General features: G+C 26.6%; 1 protein-coding gene across 1 annotated transcript in view; it reads right to left on the bottom strand.

Annotated features, from left to right (window-relative positions):
* Window positions 1–7,597, bottom strand: part of LOC113556210 (head-specific guanylate cyclase) — a 238,113-nt gene extending 230,516 nt beyond the window's left edge. The window contains exon 1 of the mRNA XM_026961037.1: window positions 7,471–7,597. The gene's annotated coding sequence lies outside the window, so the exon portion shown is untranslated. The remainder of the gene's footprint in view (window positions 1–7,470) is intronic.
* Window positions 7,598–20,859: the final 13,262 nt, after the last annotated feature.

Here is a 20,859-nt window from a genome sequence, read left to right as displayed (position 1 = left end):
TATGAAGAACCTTATGTGAGCTTTTGAAAACTTTTGAAAATTTTTAAAGGAAAATAATAATTATTATTATTATGTTTAAATAAAAAAATAAAAATAAATAGCTCTTTTTTAATTTAAACTTCTAAATATTTATGCATAAATGTATTTATATTTTAATCTTATATAAAGTTTGAAGTGATGAAACTTAAAATAAAAATAAATTTTATTTTTTTTACAATATTTTAAAAAATACAATTAGTCCGTATTTTTTCATGGTGTACCATATACTTAATAAATATAATTTTCTTTCATTAGAATAACTGTCTTTTGATTAATTCCGGAAACAGTTAATGAGGTATGTCAATATCACTAATTAACATTGCAACGGTGAACGGAATTCCACATTAAGTTACTTGACACTAGGTTCTATTTTATAACAATTAAATCACACTCAACTGTCATATCATGCCTACATGATGCATCTGCGTGTGAGCCGTGAGTGCATTAGCCATTAGGTAAGTTATCATAATTCAAATCTAACTTGAAATTTTAACCACAACTATTATACAAATCTCTATGATTTGAATTACATTATCTACCTCTATCTTTCTCTAACAGAGATTCCATCGTATATGGACGATATTTACACTTAATTTTATACCTGGTTTTTCTTATACAAGTTACATTATAATAGATTATTTTCATATAGCACGTACACTATATATATTTTTTTACTCTAAAAAATTAAAATATATAATAAGTAATAAAGGGACTTTAAAAGATCATTAATGAAACCACTGAGCTTTGACTTGAACTAATTAATATATTATTAATACTAGATTTATTTTCAACACATTGTTACGTTTTATAAAACACATCAATCAAATATTTAAAAAAATATAAGGTACATACTACACAGCTTTTTGAAATTTCTTAGATTATAACGATTAACTAGAAATAAAAAATGCAATGGCAAGTATAAAATAAAACTAAAATATTACTGAAATTCATATTTTACAATAAAAACAAATAAAATTCAATAAAATAAATAAAATTCAATTAAAAAAAAAATATTCAATGCCTAAATGTCTATTTTGTGTTTATCTATCAAATAATTGTATAAAAATAAACTATTAACGATTATATATTTTTTTTTTAGTGTAATAAAAAATTATTTTAGTTGAAAATAATATTCTCTTATTATTGTGATATTATTTAACAAGATGTATATTGGACATTTATTATAATAATATAATTTCGTAAATGATATTATATGTGTGTCGTTTTGGTTAATCGCTATTTGAACTGCGCAGCGCCAATGCTTGGCGGTGTAATTTGCATGATTTATGTGTCTGGTGAATATATCGTTCCGGGCCAATGAAACGCGGGTGGTGGTGGGCGGACGTAACACATGCGCGCGTGCTGGTGGAAATGGGCTAACGATAATTATTCCAAATTAAATTGTAATACTCAGTGAACGGAAAATTACTACAATTACTACAAATTCTACATAAACAGTGATTCATCTTACTTCTACCTTTACCTTGTATAGCAAAATAACAATAAAATAAAAGTCACCTGTTTTATGAGATCCAACTTTACATAATCTAAACATTATGGTTAGGTTATATTTTTAATAGTATAAATGACTATTCTTACAATTTTAAATCAAAAAGTTATACTGGAATTTTACTAAGACCAGCATATTTCTTTTATCCTTTCTTTTTTAGGTGAAAATTATTTGACGGATTGGTTATATAAATGTGTTTTTTATAAATTTATTTAAAATCTTATTTATAAAAATTGCAATAACTTTAAATCCAATACGATTTTGAATCAAACTTTTTTTTCAATAATTCTTTTGTTAATATTTGAAATACTTAAATTCCTTAATTTTTTATCTGGAGATTTTCATGGGATAGTGCAGTGTTGTATGTTTGTCAAAATGAGAAAATACTTTCAAGGGTAGAGTCTTCTTATTATAACGTTGGCTATTGCAACAAATCAAATAAGAACTATAAACTAGGAAGATTTGTTTTTTAAGAAAATAAAAACATAAATCCACTATTGATTTTATTTCATTATTCATTAATAATTATTAAAATTATAAATAAAATTGTCTCTGATTATATCATAAATAATAATTTTTTTACTTGAGACATTAATTATTATTTGTTAGTTATTATATTCAACTGATCAGCGTCTATCTATTAAAACAAAACTTCTCTAAATACATTTTAATAGTTTTAAACAAAATATGAATAACAGGCTTATGAAATTTTGAGTCTCTAGCTTGTCGGAAAAATAAAACTTCCTGAAAACTCTATATTTGACAGATTATAAATTAGTCATAACAATTTTTCCGAAGTAAATAATTAATTTTGAACTCTGAATGTATAAAATTACCATCTTATTTACTTGAATAATATTAACTCTTATGTTTCTAAGCCATAAATAATTAAAAAGTTAAAAATATAATGTAATTAAAAAATATAATACATAATTTTAATTTTATAAGCATTTAAATAATTAGTAAAAATTAAATGTATAAATATTTTTATTTCACGTTTATTTACTTATTATTTTTGTTAAAAAACATTAAATTAAAAGTTAATTTATAAATATTCATCAAATGTTGTGCTATTACAATTCTAATACTTTTAAAAAAATTAGATAAAATTCAAGATATAAAAGCAATCCAACTTTTTTAATAACTTGTTTGTACCCAGGTATATACTGCATTACACGTAAAAATAAAATAAACATTTTATTAAGAAAACATATATCACCTATATATTGCGGGTAAAAAAAAAATATTGCTCATTAAACTTTTTATAATATCATATAATACGTAAAATAAACTGATAAACTCGCGTGGAGAAATAAACGATTGACTGCCGTCTAAAACAGCTGGTATCGAGCTTTTAAATTAATTGAAAGCAATCAAATAAACATTTTAAAATCGCTGCCACTTTTATGTAACATACATAATGTGTTCGACCGCGGAAGCTAACAAGCTTAAAATTTCCGACTGTAATACGTGTGGTATATAATATGCACTACACCTCAAATAACGCTCACGACAGAGTGTATGTAGATACAAACAAACTCTTCATTTAATTATTAATATATCAAATGAATAAATAACATTATTCAATGCTTGTAATATTGTTTTGTAAGTCTAAGCGTCTTCACCAAAGTAAATTTTAATGTTTACTATAATCGTTCAGATTATATTATAATTATTTTCAAACGTTATTATAATCTCCACGAAAAAATATGTTTATTTATGTCATTTTTATTATGTGTGGATAGTTATAATTTTTAATATTTATTTTAGCTATTATAAAAACTAAATGGAACTAGTGTAATATCATAAACAATTGATGTTCAATAATTCAATGTTCAATGATGGAAGAATTTTAAAATTGTATAAACTGCTAGTTTTTGTTATTATAGATTGTACATATAAATATTTACAGGTATGTAATACATTACGTATAAGGTATAACTAAAGTATGTGTTTGGGTCTTTTCAACGATTTTACTTATGAACATTGAAATACTTTTAAGTGGTAAAAATGCATATTGCAATTTAAACTATTATACTTACTTCTAACCATTTTGAATGTCTACAAATGTTGATACAATAGAAATGTATTCTTTTATTTAAATCATTGTAAATACACAAGTATATACTTAAATTTATGTTACATATCATTGAGAATTCCAATTGTATTCTGTTAGCGCCAAGAGCTATCAAAATATTTATTTAACATAATCGTGTGATATATTAAAAATACACTTGTCTGGTATTTGTAACAAAACGCATTCAACGAAAACTTATGAATAGCATATTAAAATAAATAGCGTAGACTAGGTATTTGAGAATTAACGAAAACCACTATATACATACAAGCCATTTATACAACAGCTCATATTTTGCACACTTAACAAGAACCCTATTATACCACTTATTCTCTCTCTCTCATTGGTTTTGTTAAATTAAATTTAAACAAATAACGTGGTTCAACCATATAGTCTCAATAATCTGTAGTTTCTATTTTTTTATTATGTTTTAAGTCAACTGATGTGTTGAAACAATTTCGAAAATAAATTAATTTAATTTAATTCTTCTTAAATTATCAAAATTTGACTAAACAATATATTTTCTAAATCTCCTATTATGTGTTACGGAATTCTTGATTACCTATATCTATATTATTGTTTAAGAAAATATATGTTAAGATATTTAAGTACATAAGATATATTATTTTAGTATAAATCATTCTTCTAACCATATAGACATCATGGTCTACTTTAAGCGTTATCACATAGCACGTACAAGTTTATTTGTATTTTACGCTGTGCAATACACATACTTATTTAAACAATTTACTATGATCTAATAGCGTTGTCTACTTGAATATACTTTCATGGGCTTCATATTCTCCATTTAGTAGTCAAACTACTTTCCATTAAGTACAGATATTTTTGCACTAGGATTATTTACTTCACTCAAGTGTAAAACGCCATTTCCCAAAAAAAATCATAATACATTAGTTAACATTTGTATAGACGAAGGAGGCTTATCATTTATTTAAAAAACTAAACAGTTTTTAAACTATGGTTTAAAAAAAAACTTGTTTTTCCACAGTCGAATAATACAAGGCAAACAGCGAAAATTGTTTTAGAAATGTTTTAAATAATAAATTATCCCATAATAATTTTTTTAATTTATAATTGATTCACTTTAAAAATGATTTAAATATAAGTTACTAAAATACATATTATTTTTTTTTCAACTAAAGAACATTGCATTTTGTACAATTTTAAAACATATACTTCTAAATGATAGAAAATCTAACATCATTATAAAATTATAATTATTGTGATGTATTTAAGAAGTTTATTTATTAAACAACTATTAAAACTTGCAAATAATCATTAACTGATTTATATTTACTTTCTCTCACAACGTTTACTTGAGTTGTATAATTTAATTAAACTATTTATAGATTTAACAAAAAGCCACAAAATATTATACGTTTATACGTTTATATAGAGACCAAAAAATTATTTTTTTATTTTATAAATCTTAATTTTAACAACAACTTGTTTGTTGCAACTGACGTCTGACGCAATACAAAATATATTATATAATTAAGAATATAAAAATTTGATGAACATCTTTAGATTATGGTAGTTAGTCTTGTGATTAGTTTTAAATTCATTTTTCGACGTGTACAGGTGTTTCCTCTTATGCCAATATTGGCAATATCACGTTTTGGTTATTTAAGCATATATTTACAATGTTATGCAATGTTTTAAATATTTTTTTATTTGACTTTTTAATGAAACACTTTGTATATAATACTTATAGGGAAGCCACAGGTGCACTATTAAAAACTATCCATATATTTTGTATGTAAATGTAGAAATTGTTCAGATCATAAAACTGTAATCTATAGAAATATTTAAACAATACTACTAATAATTGACAAATAATACATATTAGAGATAATCTATACAGTTATATGTATAGAGGCGATCCAAATTTAAAACTTCATATTATACCGAATATGATATGAACTGAGATTCTAAACATAATAATACAATTAGATGATTTTGCACAACCATAGTGACATTTCGTGCATACTATAAGGAAACACATTATAGGTATAAAAAAACAAAAATGTGAAAACAGGCATTGCAGTTTGTTCAATAATCACTGCGAGGAATCATTTTATATATAACAAATATATCCATTGTTTCGGCAACAATGAAAAAATTGAATCTTATCAAGCAATATTAATTTAATTTATTAATTATCACACGATACAAATGATTATTTTAAGTACAATAATATATAGTTATATTGGCCTATTAATTATTATATAAAACTTTCGGTAAAATACAATCAATGTGGAGTATAATACAGATAAGGCCGTGGCCAAAGTTTTTAACAAATTATTAATGTCACCTGAGTGAGAAAAGTCAACGTTGAATCATCGAGCACGTGTAATCTAAGCGGGTAGGGTAAACATAATAATAATATCATAAGAATTGATCATTTATATATATTTAATATAATATAGATGATTAATAATTACCATAACGAACACAACTTTGTTGATACAATAATATAATATAAATAATATATATTACAAATATTATATTATTGTATCAACAAAGTTGTGTTCGTTATGGTAATTATTAGTTCATATATATTGTATTAGGTATAGGTAAAAACGTGTGCCCAAAATTTTAAGTAATAAATATCTACTTGTAATATATATTACTTTATTGTACGGTGTACGTCAATAATTAGAATGCTAGAGGTTGGATAGATATTTATTACTTAAAATTTTGGACACATATTTTTATTAATTTCATAAGATCATTATCAACACGTATAGTAAACCTTATGTCTAATTTAATAAACGTTTAAAATCGTGCTAAAGAAAGATATTTTTTTCGAGAAATTGCTATAACAATTTATGCGGTGATGGTGATCGAAGTAGTTTTGAAAAGTGTAAATAGGCATTAGATCGGTGGTGACTGGTAAGGGTTTAGCTTTAGTTTAGAGTTCGAATTCTCGGAACTGGGTATATGAATAGGTGTACTGCGAGACTCCACGTGCCAATATAACCTATATTACATATATAACACCTCTAAATAAATTACCATACATTATACTACGACTCCGTGGGATATCGGAGAAACCATAATTCAACAAACGATGATTTTAGTAAAAACAATATTCAATTCGCGATCATGATGAAATCGTAAGGCTTGTGTGAAAATCAGGGTAAGTAACGTATACTAAGGAAAGATCGTCTTATTTTATAATAAGATTAAATTTTAGAAGGAAGTTCCCTTTAAAATTTAACCCTAAGTACGCCACTGAACAGTGTTATGCCCTCAACTCTATTTTGACGTTAAAATATATACACATATTTATATCATATATATCCACTATACGATAGGTAAAATATATTCTATCGGTGAATATATTGTACGATACATTTTTAAAAATGAATTAATACTACGTTTTCACTATGAGATTTTAGCTATGCAATAAATTATAGGTTTATAAATTGCCTCTATAATATACCTTAATGTTATATAACTATACTAAAATATTAAATTTATTAATATAATTTAATAACGTATGTGATACTGTTCAGATGTGATACATTTTACTCTTTCATAAATGTATTAAGACAATTGTATTTTACGTGTACAAATACAAATTAAAAAAATTAAATAAATGTAACATTGTTATTGTTTCTAACTATCACTCAATTTTATTACTAACACCTCAATAAAAAATATAATTTGTGTTGGCCACGAGACTGGACTCGTGACTATACAGTATCGTTTAAATTAATGTATTACGACTCAATGATGTTTTACCTATTACTACGATATAATTGTACTGTTCTAAAGCATTGTAATACTACATCAGTATTTTGTACATATACGTTACCTCTACGGCGGCGGCGGTGGCGGCGGCGGCGGTGGTAGTGATTCGAGTGACCATGCGGCAATCACGACAGCGGATCGAACCGAGACCAGCGGACGTACGACCGTACATGAACCATTCGGCAGCACACTGTTTTTCGAAACGCGCGGGTGGGCAGGCGGCGGCGGCGGCGGCACGACACCCGTCGACGGCGTTGCGCCGGTCCCCTGCACCACCCAGCCGAACAGTTGTTGTCGGCGTACGGAGCGTGTGGGTCCACTACCGCTGCAGCCCCATTACCACACTGCCGTTATTTGGACGACGGACACGTGTGACGATGATAATAATAATAACAATAATATAATAAAATAATAATATTATAAAGGGTGATTCGTCGTACATGCGTCTCCTGCCCCCTTATATACCGATTTAATGCATTTTTCCAAGTTTTTGATTTCTTTGAGTGTATATTTTGGATTTATTATGCTATTTAAGGAAATGCAAACATTTTTACAGTAAATTTATTATAGAACATATAATATTTTTTTTATCATTTTAATCATGTTAATAGGTACTTAATAAATCATAATTCATAATTAATATGAGTAATTATTAAACTAAACCAATGCACTTAAGATAAAATGATATCGGTGAAATATAAAATAAATGTAATATTTTGGTTTATACGTATAATAATTTATGATATATATATACATATAGTCATTTTATTTTAATAATATTATTGAACTTAGGATTTCTTAAAAACTATAAAATGCTAATAAACTAATATTGCTTAGAGATTGATAAAACGGTTCACTCAAATTTAAATACATTAACATTTTCGAATAAATCATTTATTGAAAAATCTACTTGTATAATAAAAAGCGATGCAATGAAGCTGAAAACTGAAACATACGTTATTGGCTACAGGCCCGAATTGGACCAGCGAACTACAGAAAAAATCTCAGTGAATCACTTAAAATATAACAAAGATAAATTAGTAAGAAATATAATTGAATCGAATGATTACACCTGCTACACCTAGTAGCTGTAATTAAACGTTAGAAATCTTAAAACTGGCTTTAATAATATTTAATATTATAAGCTTCATATCAAATATAATTGTATAAGGTATTTTTGTCAGAATGCTCGGATTTGGTTTTATAACGTGTTTAAAAACTATCGTATTATCAGCTGAGGAAGTCCACCCAAACTAATTTTCACCTAAGATCGGTTTGGATGATACAAAATTAAGACGTACGATATACATAATTAAATTATTACACTCTAGTACCTAATGCTCATTGGTGCCTATGATAGTATAATATCCTTACTGTTTTTAAATTAAATATACAATTGTATAGAAGATTGATGGATAAATGACAATTTTGTTTTAGTTTTAGAATCAGTTTTATAAGAAATGCACAATCTTCATTTGTATGCTACTAGTGCTGTATTGAAAAAAAAAATTTAATTTAAAAAAGTTTTACATTTTTGACGTATAATTGTTTCAAAATCTGTGTTTGTCAATAATATACATATTTTAAATTAATCAGAAATAGATTACATTAGATCCGTTTTTTTTTTTTTTTAATGAATTTATTTGCTGAGTAATTTTTAATTGTTCCATCCGTCCGCAAATAACACAGAATAAATAATATTTTCTCCATACCTGCAGAATCGTAAATAAATATGTGCATTATACGTGAGGGTTCAACAATATAATATTTGAACAACAAAAAAATAAGCAAAATTCTTTAGGGTTGAAAATCTTTTATTATTCAATTTCAGAACTAAAATCCATAGTACCCATGCACTTACATATATAGTAGAGTGATTAGAATCTAATGATTTTTTTTTTTAGTTGTATAAATCGATTGGTATAATAATATTAGGGACAGTTTCTTTTAGAGTTGTTAAGCCATAGTAGTAATTATAGTGTTTACAGCAGAAATAAAAAATACTTTTGCATTTATTTTTTAATGCCAGAAAGCTTATTGGTTTTCAAATTTAGAAAAATATTATTTACAAAATATTTACAAGGTAATATAAACAAAAATGGATATTATACCTAGATTTATGTTTAAATTTTTTGTATCCTAATTAATTTTTTAACATACACATATTGTTTAAATAACGTTTTCTAATTAAAATTAAAAAATACTTAATATTTCCATTAATTATCTTCAAGATAAATGTATTTTAGTACTATTTATAAAATATAAACAATTGGTACTTATATAATAAGTATTTTGTATAACAGCTTTTTATTTAGTATTTGACGTCTAACAAATATTGTAAAACTTATAATGTAAGTGACCGAATTTAAAGTTACATTGACACACTGTATATTTCAAAAAAAAAAATCTATTGCTTTGAATGGTTTGAAACCGAATATCAGGTTCACCAATAAAATATATTATTTATCTTTTCAAAAAGTTATCCATGAAACAAAAGACAATTTTCGTCAATTGAATCTGGAAGTTGCCTCGTTCATGAAAAACAATATTTTTTGGTGTTATTTAGATGTTGAGACGTAAAACACAACGTACAAAACTGAAAACTAATATTTTACTGTAACCCAACATTCTTTTACCTTTTTTGAATTTATTGAATTATACTTCCCTTAACTTTCTGACGTTTTTTTTGGTTAGCCTAAAATTTCATTTAGAAAACAGATACAAATATGTAGGTATAATGCATAAAACAAAAAACATTGTTGTTTACTATAATTTTAATTATTAACCTTACGAATTTTTTGATTCAGTAAAGTCAACAAAGATGTATAATACTCGTAAGTTTATATTGGTTTAGTAATAGCAGTTGTATGGAACTAATAATTGATATTAAGTTATCGCTTCCATTGTTTTTTTGATTTTAACAAACTCATACTTTTTAATTAATTATTAATAAAAATTATAAGTTGATTAACCGTTATGTTACTTAGCATAGATATTTATTATATTAAAAAGTTAAGCAATACCTTTACTAAGTTATTATAACTTATTATAGAATAACTAAAATTAATTGTATTACGTGAATTTCATAAAAACTAATAAAGTAATAACAAATCTAATTTTCATATAATATAATATAGAATCTATTTTATTCGGCCCCGGACAGATTTACAATATTTTCTACAGACAATATACATGAACGTTTCCGGATTAAAGTAAAAAACTGTGTATCCTAAATAAAAAGTTGTGTTATATACAATACGATCACTCTGCTTACAAATTCAATAGTACTTAACATTTAAACGGAACCCATGCATGCCAAAAACAAAAAACATTTCCATCCGACAGCTTTTCAAATTTAAAAGATTTATTAAACTTCTATTGTTATACAACGTGTGGCATGGTACATTCGATAATAACATCGTATAATTCTATATGGCTTAATAACTGTAGTATGTAACAATTTGTGTCTAATATTTTTGTTTAACTGTTTGCACTTTACAATATTATTTTTTTTATGCTCGTTATATTATACATCAACTAAATAATCTATGTAATGTAATTGAGTGTTGAGTACATTTTAATTTTATTTGTTTTTAATAATTTAATTATAGTAATAGATTATAAATAAATACAAGCATGCAGACATAACTCAGATAACGTCATAGTATGTTGAATGTGTTTTGCAAGAAAAATATTATAATAACATATTCTAGCTATACCTACAATAACCTACTACATCTAATATTATCATATTAGAAATAAAAATAATCGTTTGTGGTTCTTTCTCCGTGACATATTATTATAAATATATTTGCATAAATGTTGCGTTTGAATATTGTATATTATAATAACTTAATTGCACACAAAAAAAATACCTGTGTGTTACAGCGTATAATATTTATGGGTTTAATTAATAAAATGTTCTAGAAACAGACACGATATTAAATATATACTATTAGTATTATTATTATTTATTTATGGCTACAAAGTATTTTATTTGGATTTTTAATTAATTGATTAAAAATAAAAATTACTGATTTTTTGATATATTTAATATATATAATAATAAATTAAACGCTTTATTCGCCTATACTTCTTTAATTTCTTTTATTAATTTTTAAATACATATGAAAGTAAAAAATAATTAAAATCCTTTCAATTATGTATACAATTAAAACAATTGTAATTTATTGATGAAATTGTGTAACGTATTCATTTATTTGATATAATAATATGTCTTGCCTGAGTTATAACTTTTTTTTAAACATTGTTAATAAAAAATAATAATAATAATAACAATAATAAAATATTAACGTTACTTGTAATGTCATTTAATAAAAATATACACATAAGAAATGTTATTTTAAATTAAACGTATCGATAAAAAACTTAAATTTATGTTTCCATTAAATACTTTGCGTTTAATAAATATTTAAATAAAGGTATATATAATATTATATAGTTGTTAAATTATGATGATAATATTTCAATATGGTTAATGCAATAAATAGATAGAAAACGTATATTATGTATAAATTGATCGGTTATGTTATAACACACTTGGGAACACTTAGTCTAATTCATTGCAGTAATATTGATAATAAATTAATAAAGGTGGTCAAAAAAATTGTATCTAATTTTGCTTGCTTTAACAGAATAATGACTAAATAATATAAATATAATAATATTCTGGTGTGTAGCATTAAAAATTAATTGATAAATGTATAAAAAAAGTATTGTAAAATCTGCTATGGACTAACCATTTACAATTTTATTATTTTTTATATTTGTTTAAAAAATAAAATTAAAATTAAAAATTATTTAAAATCATCATGTTTTGTTTTTATTCTTTAATAATTTATACAATAAGACGCTCATTTACTCTCTCGTAACACAGAAGATGCTTTTATTTTATTTATACAATGATCAATAAAATAACAGAATAATTTATTAGCCCTTTTTTTATGATTATAATCTTAATATTACATATTATTCAGAAATATATTCAATTTCTTGAAAAAAATAATTACTATAACTATTATATACTTCAGATCGTGATAATCTAAGATAATATACTGAAAACAGGTCCCGAGGGCATAGTTTTGAACGGGATCCGTATGCGAACATAATTTGAATTTTTATGGGAATTGTATATTATATTATACGAAACCTGTTCAATATTAAGACCATAATACTATACGATAAATTTATCCTATTTACTACAAAGAAATACCTCGATCAGTACCATATTATAATAAATATATTTTATTTTTAACAAATAAAATATATCAGTAGTGAAGGTACGTCAATTGTGCTGCATTTAACATTAATAATAATATAAAGTTCATTACAGGATTCTAAAATTTAATCAAAAATTTAAAAAAAAAAATTATCTAACCATTATTCATTATGACGTACAGGTCAAACCACATCAATGGTTTTACTATCAGGTATTTTTTTGTTACTATTTTTTTTTTAAACACTCGATGTATTACAAAAATCCTATATACATAATGTTAACAATCGATATAAATGTTCACAGTACAACTGATGACACGTCAGATGTCAATATTTTTACACGCGGTGAACGGAGGTCCAACGCCTACGTTTTTTTTTTCACGTTGGTTTGTCATCGTTTTCATGTATATTCCGATTTACAATAATATACACTTACCTTAACCGAGGTGATCGAAGCAAGACGAGTTTCCGATACACGATCTCTACGTCGACGCACGGAGCATTGTGTAGGCAAAATAGGTACACTACCGTCTCGAAAAACAACAATAATATAAATTGACACAATTTAATAAATCGATTGGGTATCAACTATCAATAACAATATTATGCGTCAAACATTTGTATGTGTTATTCCCCCGTATGATTTTACGTTGTAACTTGGTTTTGACTTAGTTTGGATTTTTTGATATTTGAAGGTTTGCTAAATGAGCATTACAAAAAATTAATAAGTGCTGATGGTCCTAAAGTTATGCAATGCGTTCAAATAGTGGCATAACCAAGGGACAAGAGCGGGCTGCGGCTCTTCTTGAACGGAGTAACCATGTTAAAATTGTAAATTGTATAAAGGTTACTGTAAAAATTTCAAATGTTATTCACCCGCGGCATTGGTATACTATTAACATGTGAGCAATTATAGTTAAGTCTACTCAATATTAAAAATTACCATCCCGTAAAGAAAAATCCTGCCTCCAAAATATGTTCAAGTTTCATAATGAGTTTCAAGTGTTCATAAATTATTAATAAATCGACTTGTGACAATGAGGATAATTTTCAATTATTTTGATCAATTCAGTCGCTTTAAACAAAAATAAATAAAAACTAACCATTAACCTGACAATATTCATTCTTATTGACTAAATTTTAACTATTCTGTTTAATACCTTATTCAATTAATTTAAATATAGTATAAGTGACATTTTTATTAAATAACAAAAATACGCGTAGCACATAATATTATAAAAGCTTGATCCTGTTGTTGCCATGTTGCCCGGTTTTGCCAGGTTGTACGCATGGGTCTGTCATATTGTCAAATATGACAATATTAATTTCATATTTTGTGAATGTTTTGAAGTTTAAAATTTCAAACCCCTGTGTGCGGTACACATTATGCAATGTTTATGACAGATAGACAGGTGAAAAGATAAACTCTTCATTTTAGTGCTGTTATTTGATATTGTTAATAAGTTAACACTAGGTATAGATATTAGATTTTATATGCCAACGGTTCTCAACATAGGGGTTGTTGCCCTGTTGAAGGTCGTCTACAATTTTTAGGACTGCTGAAATATGATATGATCTATACATACACACAAGAACAATGTTTAAAAAATAAAAAAGTAATTTCTAATATAAATATTGTAAACTATCTATTATTATTATTTTTTTTTTATCTGATCGTTTTTTAATTGTGAACATATAAAAATAATTCAAATTCAAGAACAGTCCACAATGGTGGAGCGATAAACTATATACGATATATAGTGGAGCGATAACATTCAGTTCTCATCAATTTTTCATATACTGTTTTAGCATACTACAAAGTTAACTTGATACTTTACACCTGCATTTTAGTCTGAAATTGTAGAAAAAGATGTACAGAACATATTTTTTAATAATCACCGTGATAATTTATAACTTAGCACTTCGTTATTTATATAATAAAGCCATATAGTGGTATGGGATGATTGAGATAAGATTCCATAAATTGGAGCGTAACTAATATACACACGACCTTGTGAACACTAAAAATTTGTTAGTTTATAATAATACGTTTTCGTGTTTATCCAGAAACTTAGTGTAAATACTCTTTTTAGATGGTCATTTTATAGAATGATATATCGACTAGTGAAAATTACTTTTTGACCACTTTTAATTCCCACCACGCACGCTATATCTTGTCTATTGTTATGTCTTATGTTATACTGTTTATAAAGCAGTCGATTTTTATAATGTTTAAAATGAGATTATCTCCAACAGAATCGAAAGAAACAATTTTATACACAATTTATTCGTTGACTGTATAATATATTTACTAAACATTTTTAGAAATTGGGAAACGCATGTACAAAAGTGGTAAGGTAGATTTTAAACTTTTTGAAAAAAAATGTTTGCGCTACATTGAAATAATTGTGTCATAATTTTATACTTTTGATATAATTTCAAAAGTTAAATTTGCTATTTGTTTACAACTAAACATATTAACGAAAACATAATTAATACTAAATCAATATTAATTTATTAAATAGTTAATTATAATATAATACCACAATGTGTAACGATAATATTAAATTGGTTACGTTTTTGTTTGAAATAATAATAAATTAAATTTGTAAACTAGTTGTTAGTATACTTGTTATATTCCAGGATTTAAAACAAATAATTGAGTATGAACAACGCGAGTTATTATGTATAGTTCATAATATCAATTAAATACAACATTTCTCCTATATATTCAAGATTAAAAAACAAGTATCTGCTAATTAATAAGCATTCAAAAATATTAAAACATCCACCGACTGCAGAACGATGATACAAACTAATATTATTGTACATACATAGTTATAATTAAGCTGAAAAATAGATTGAGGCATTTTTTCATAGCAAAATAATAGGTTAGTAATAGGGTAGTGACCCTTATACTGAAGTTATAACACTAAAATAATGTGAATTATATAAAAATATGATAATATTGTATAATACAAATAAAATTAATAATATTGCATAGGTATACAGGCATTTAACATAAAAATGTAGAGTAGACTTTAAACAATTCTGGGAGAGTTCATTTCTCTCATGAATTCCAAGCTATATGTCTATATGTATACAATATGTAAACGGGCAAGTTTATTTTACACTATATTTTGCGTTTTAAAAATATAGAACCAACTACGTTAAATTAAATTAACTATTGTTCCAATAACGTCTATTCTTATTATAGTCATAACTAACTCATCCTAATATTATTATCAACAACGGAGGAGTTGAGTGATAATACTGACTAATCGGTCGACTGTGAATGATTTCAAAGTTGATCTCCAATGTTTTTCATTTTTTGCTCGACTTGTGAGGGTGAAGCTAAGACTGTTTTTTGTGAATTAATATTGCAAGTGTTATACAATAAATTCCCATGTAACTTTAAAACAAATTAACGCGATGTCAAGTTGAAATTGAAGCGTGACATTACAGTGTATTACACGCTGACAAATAGATTAAAATCCAAAGAAAATTTGTTAACTGCTAATCGAAATAAACATTGTACTAAATATCCTACAGAGTTCTTACATTAATGCAATTTAAGTAGTTATAAATGTTTTAATTTTATTAAACCTATACAGTTTTAACATAATGGTTGTTAATACCATATAGTCTATAATATTATTTATTATGTACTTGTTCAAAATGACATAAAATCCGATCTCCAAAGTAAAATATATTATAGGTATATATTTACCGAAACAAGCTTGGCCACCCCTGATCAACTATTTAGTTGTATTATGAACTCCATTGTATCCGTTTACCTTTTTTTCGTATATAAGCAATTTTCTTCGAAAAGGATTTATTTTACTTTTATTATTATTACCGCCACCTATTCATTCGAAAAACGGTGTTTTTCAGATGCGTATATAATATACCTACAGTATAATACCTATTCGTCAAAATAGTTTGTCGCTACACTTTATATCAGCACGTGAATGATTGGCCGATGTTCGCATACACCTGAGGAATTTTCGTTTTCTAGTGTATGTAGAACGGACGAGAGGGGGCCGAATCAATAAAACATAATCACACCCGTATTTACGCATCATACCGCGTCAATATATTTTATAATATATTATTAATCATCGGAAGGTGATGAACATATCAATAACAAATAATAGTATGGAACGTATTCAAAATAATTACGATGTTATTATTGTATTTCTAAACGAACGAAAAACACTGTAGATTTAAAGCTATCTGAGATTTGTTCACGTTCAAAGTAGTCTTCACTGATTAGCTACCGAGGCCGGTCCGAAAAGTCAGTGGATAATTTATTTTTCGTTTGCGTACGGGTACGAAAACCTGCAATATATTATTCCACCGATCAATCGAAATACAGAACCACTTGAAATCAACACTCGATAGTTTTTTTTTTTTTTTTTATAGTCGATTAAACGTATTTGAGCTGTAGTTTATATTACAAGTAAAACTGCAGAGAAAACATATAACAAAAATAAAAAATAAAAAATAAAAACTGTATTCAATTTTACATTTATTTTTTTTTTTTTGTTTTTTGACAATAGTCACTATTTATAAATAATTTGAAATCTTAAATATATACGTTAACCCAAAGAGCTCTTTGATTGTATTTACATTTAAAACGATAACATTTTTTCTATAGTATGAAGAAGTATCTATAGATAGTTCTTTAAATATTTTATGTTATCCTCTAGTTACAAAGAAAAAAAAATATTTGCACATAAATTGTAAGTGTGAATATTGAATTAAAATTTAAAGTAACATTAATCGCAACTGTATTTTAGTTGATTCTTATTGATGAATATATGTATGAGAAAAATATAGAAAAAAAAATTTGTTTCATAATTTCTATATTTCTCGAATATATATTTATTTTTGAACCTTCCAATCAATGGAAGAATTTTATTGTTATTATATAAATGATTTAGAGCGCTAGCCCTTTCAGTATACCGAAAATGTTTTCCCGAGTAAAACACGTGCATTTATCATATTTTACAGACAAATTTATACTGCTTTATCGTCCCTGCTTTGAATAAAATAACACTGAAAAATATTCATATGTATATTAACAATATTAATGTATTACATTATACACATTAAAAATATAGTGTTTAAACTGTTTAAAGGCATTGTGAAATGTATCTGACTTATCATTTATTTTATTATATCGATTTTCACTGCAATCGCGCGTGATGGGCAAATACTGAAATTTGCGTACAAAGTCATATGTTGTCTCCGTCTTACACACGTGTGACATAGCAAATGTTCGTTCATTATTTTCAATATTGTGCTGTTAGTTTTGATATTAGAGTAAATTGACCTACTATAAAATTTAAAGATAAGATAATTATCCAGAGTCCCTCGTAGCCTTTTATTGGTATTATTATTTTTAAGTAAGTTATGATATTTTTGAACCTGTACATTTTAAAATGATCATAACTTACTTAAAAATAATAATATCAATAAAAGGCTACGCGAGGCCCTGGATAATTATCTTACCTTTAAATTTTATAATAGATCAGTTTACTCTAGTATCAAAACTAACAGCACAATATTGAAAATAGTGAACGAAAATTTGCTATGTTGCGCATGTATAAGACGGAGACAACACATGCGGGTTCTACGTCCTCTTAAGTTAAACGATTTAATAATAATAATAATATTACCCTAAAGTTTTAACGGCCAGTGGACCATACCAGTCCGATACTCGTCTAGGTTCCAGCACCTGCAAAATCATACACCACATGATAATCGTTTACGCATTCCCGGGAAAATGCCTTTGCCGAATTTAGTTTTTGTCTGGTGACAAATTTCCGGATAACAGAATGTGTCTCGCCGCAAGGCGTACGTCCCGAGCTAAAAATAAATAATATAGAAAGACCGTGCGAGGACGACACCGTGTTCTATAATATTATACGACTGCCTATCGTTTAACTCTGTGTGCTTTACGCGTTTCCAAAATATATTCTCCGTCATACGCACACCTCCAATATAAAATTCGATATCCAAAAACGTACCTAACAATCAAAATATTATATTGCTTGGTCATCACAATAATACTATATAGGTACGAGTATAATCAACGATTACCGTGGAGTATAAACAGAAGGGACGGCGAACCTAGTGCGCTGAGATAGTTCCGGCAAACGTCTCGCCGAAGAAAATACGAGGAATCTTAATAGTGTAAAAAAGTGTAAAATGCACGTTTAAGAGGACCTGTCGTTGAAGAGGTCATTATGCATACACACATATTATACCTGTAGGAGGTTTTGTATGGGAGAAAAGAAGAATAAAAAGACAAGGAGAAATGAGCGAGTCGAGACCATGACGATATCACGGATCGGTGGACGCTGCAGAGAGTAGAACGTTGCGCTGTCGAAGAATTCGGTTTGGCAAGCGGTTTGATTAATTTAACGTCGGCCGGACAAAATTGTCTCTCGAAGAAAAGCTCATTGTCGCGCGCTCCGTGCTATACTATTATTATTATACATACCTACCGCGACTCGCCTGCCGCAAACGAGCTTTCGTACGACAACGTTACGACCTACACTGTCATCGTTTTATAATGTTTTTCGTCGTTGTCACTCGACCCGTAAGACTCGCCCTTAGGAATCTAGAGCTCGTCACAAATCAATTGCTAAACCCGCGGAATAGTCGAACTCTCGAAATATTTTCCATTGCACTCGTTTTTATATCATATTACACGTTTTGTGGACACGCGTATAACACTTAAACTTTGTCGTTTATGAAAACCTTCACTATATATGTCTTGCAGTTTTCATCAAAAACACAAAAGGTTATTATTTCCCGTGTACTACTGCCATTTATGGTTGTCACCCACAATCGTGGACCTTCTATAATATTAGCTCGATGGGCTATAAAAGAGTGGTGAAGATTTATAACTACTGACGACTCCGACGATACAGTGGGAACTGATCCACCACGTACTAGTGGAACGTGCACTCTAAGGCGGTAGAGGGTACCTTAGAGCTAAGATACAGTCGATTTCCAGCGCACCTCGAATACGCCATACCAACTCAACCATAACCCGTATAAATCTCACCTCATAAACGAGAGTATACTATTGAAAACTTTCCCGCGATTCCTGCGGACTGAGAACTGCATGTGCACGGACAACCGTTTTCTAACGGTACATTTTATAAGTCGACAATGGTTTGACACTATATTTTTGTAATTTTCTGTAAACTCGTGGGTTGTGGTCACGGGTCGGAAGTTAAAATCGGATCATTTGATAAAAATAATTATGAACGTTCCGAACGTCTTGTACTAATTGTACTATTCTTTCAGTTTGTAGAGAACAATATCCTATCTTTTTGGATTTATTTCGTTTTATTGAAAAAGACCATACGTGACATGTGAATGAACCAATTTTTTGGCTGCATGGCATAAATTTATTTATTTATTTTTTCCCCAGGGTTCTCCATCAAAAATATAAATACACATCAATTACTTTTCCTAATAATTAATTTATGACAACTGATTATTATAGTATCCATTCAACTTTGTTTAATAATAAATACGAATATAATGTGTAATGAATCATCAAAAAATTGTAAGTGTCAATGAGATACATACAATTATTGTGGTACGTTATACCTCAACTGGTCAATCTTTTTTTCTATGTTAGCTCTATTTTATAATGTGTATATTAAGTATATTTATAAAACACAGTTATTTTTTTTAGATGTGTATTTATTGCCATGTATTTTGTACGAGTATATGAAATACAATTAACAAAAAATATTATTATTTTAGAAACTTTAATTAAAAAGTTATCATGTTCATTTAATTTGAGCTAAAAATATCTAAACCATACATTTACCTATTTAACAATGATATACATATTTTGTTTTTATAATAACAAAAATCCAAACAGAAAATGTATATTTAATAATAATAATACATTTTATGATCTTATAATAGTTTAATTTAAATTTAACCTTGAGCATTAAATAATTAAACGACGTTTCACTTAAATTGATGGTTTTAATTGAATTACATACTATTTTATGTAGGTTATTTCAAGAACACGTATTAATTAAAAACTATATTAAAAATATATAAACACCACTTTAAAAAATAATAAATACTTAAAGTTCACTCTCCTAAGCTTTAAAAATAGTTCAATAAATATTGATTTGAATATAATCATATTTATTTTGTAATTTTGTATAAA

The sequence above is a fragment of the Rhopalosiphum maidis genome, chromosome 4 (assembly GCF_003676215.2).
Source record: "Rhopalosiphum maidis isolate BTI-1 chromosome 4, ASM367621v3, whole genome shotgun sequence".
NCBI classification, from domain to species: Eukaryota; Metazoa; Arthropoda; class Insecta; order Hemiptera; family Aphididae; genus Rhopalosiphum; species Rhopalosiphum maidis.
Note: the sequence above shows the minus strand (reverse complement) of the source record. Positions and strands in the feature narration are given on the sequence as shown.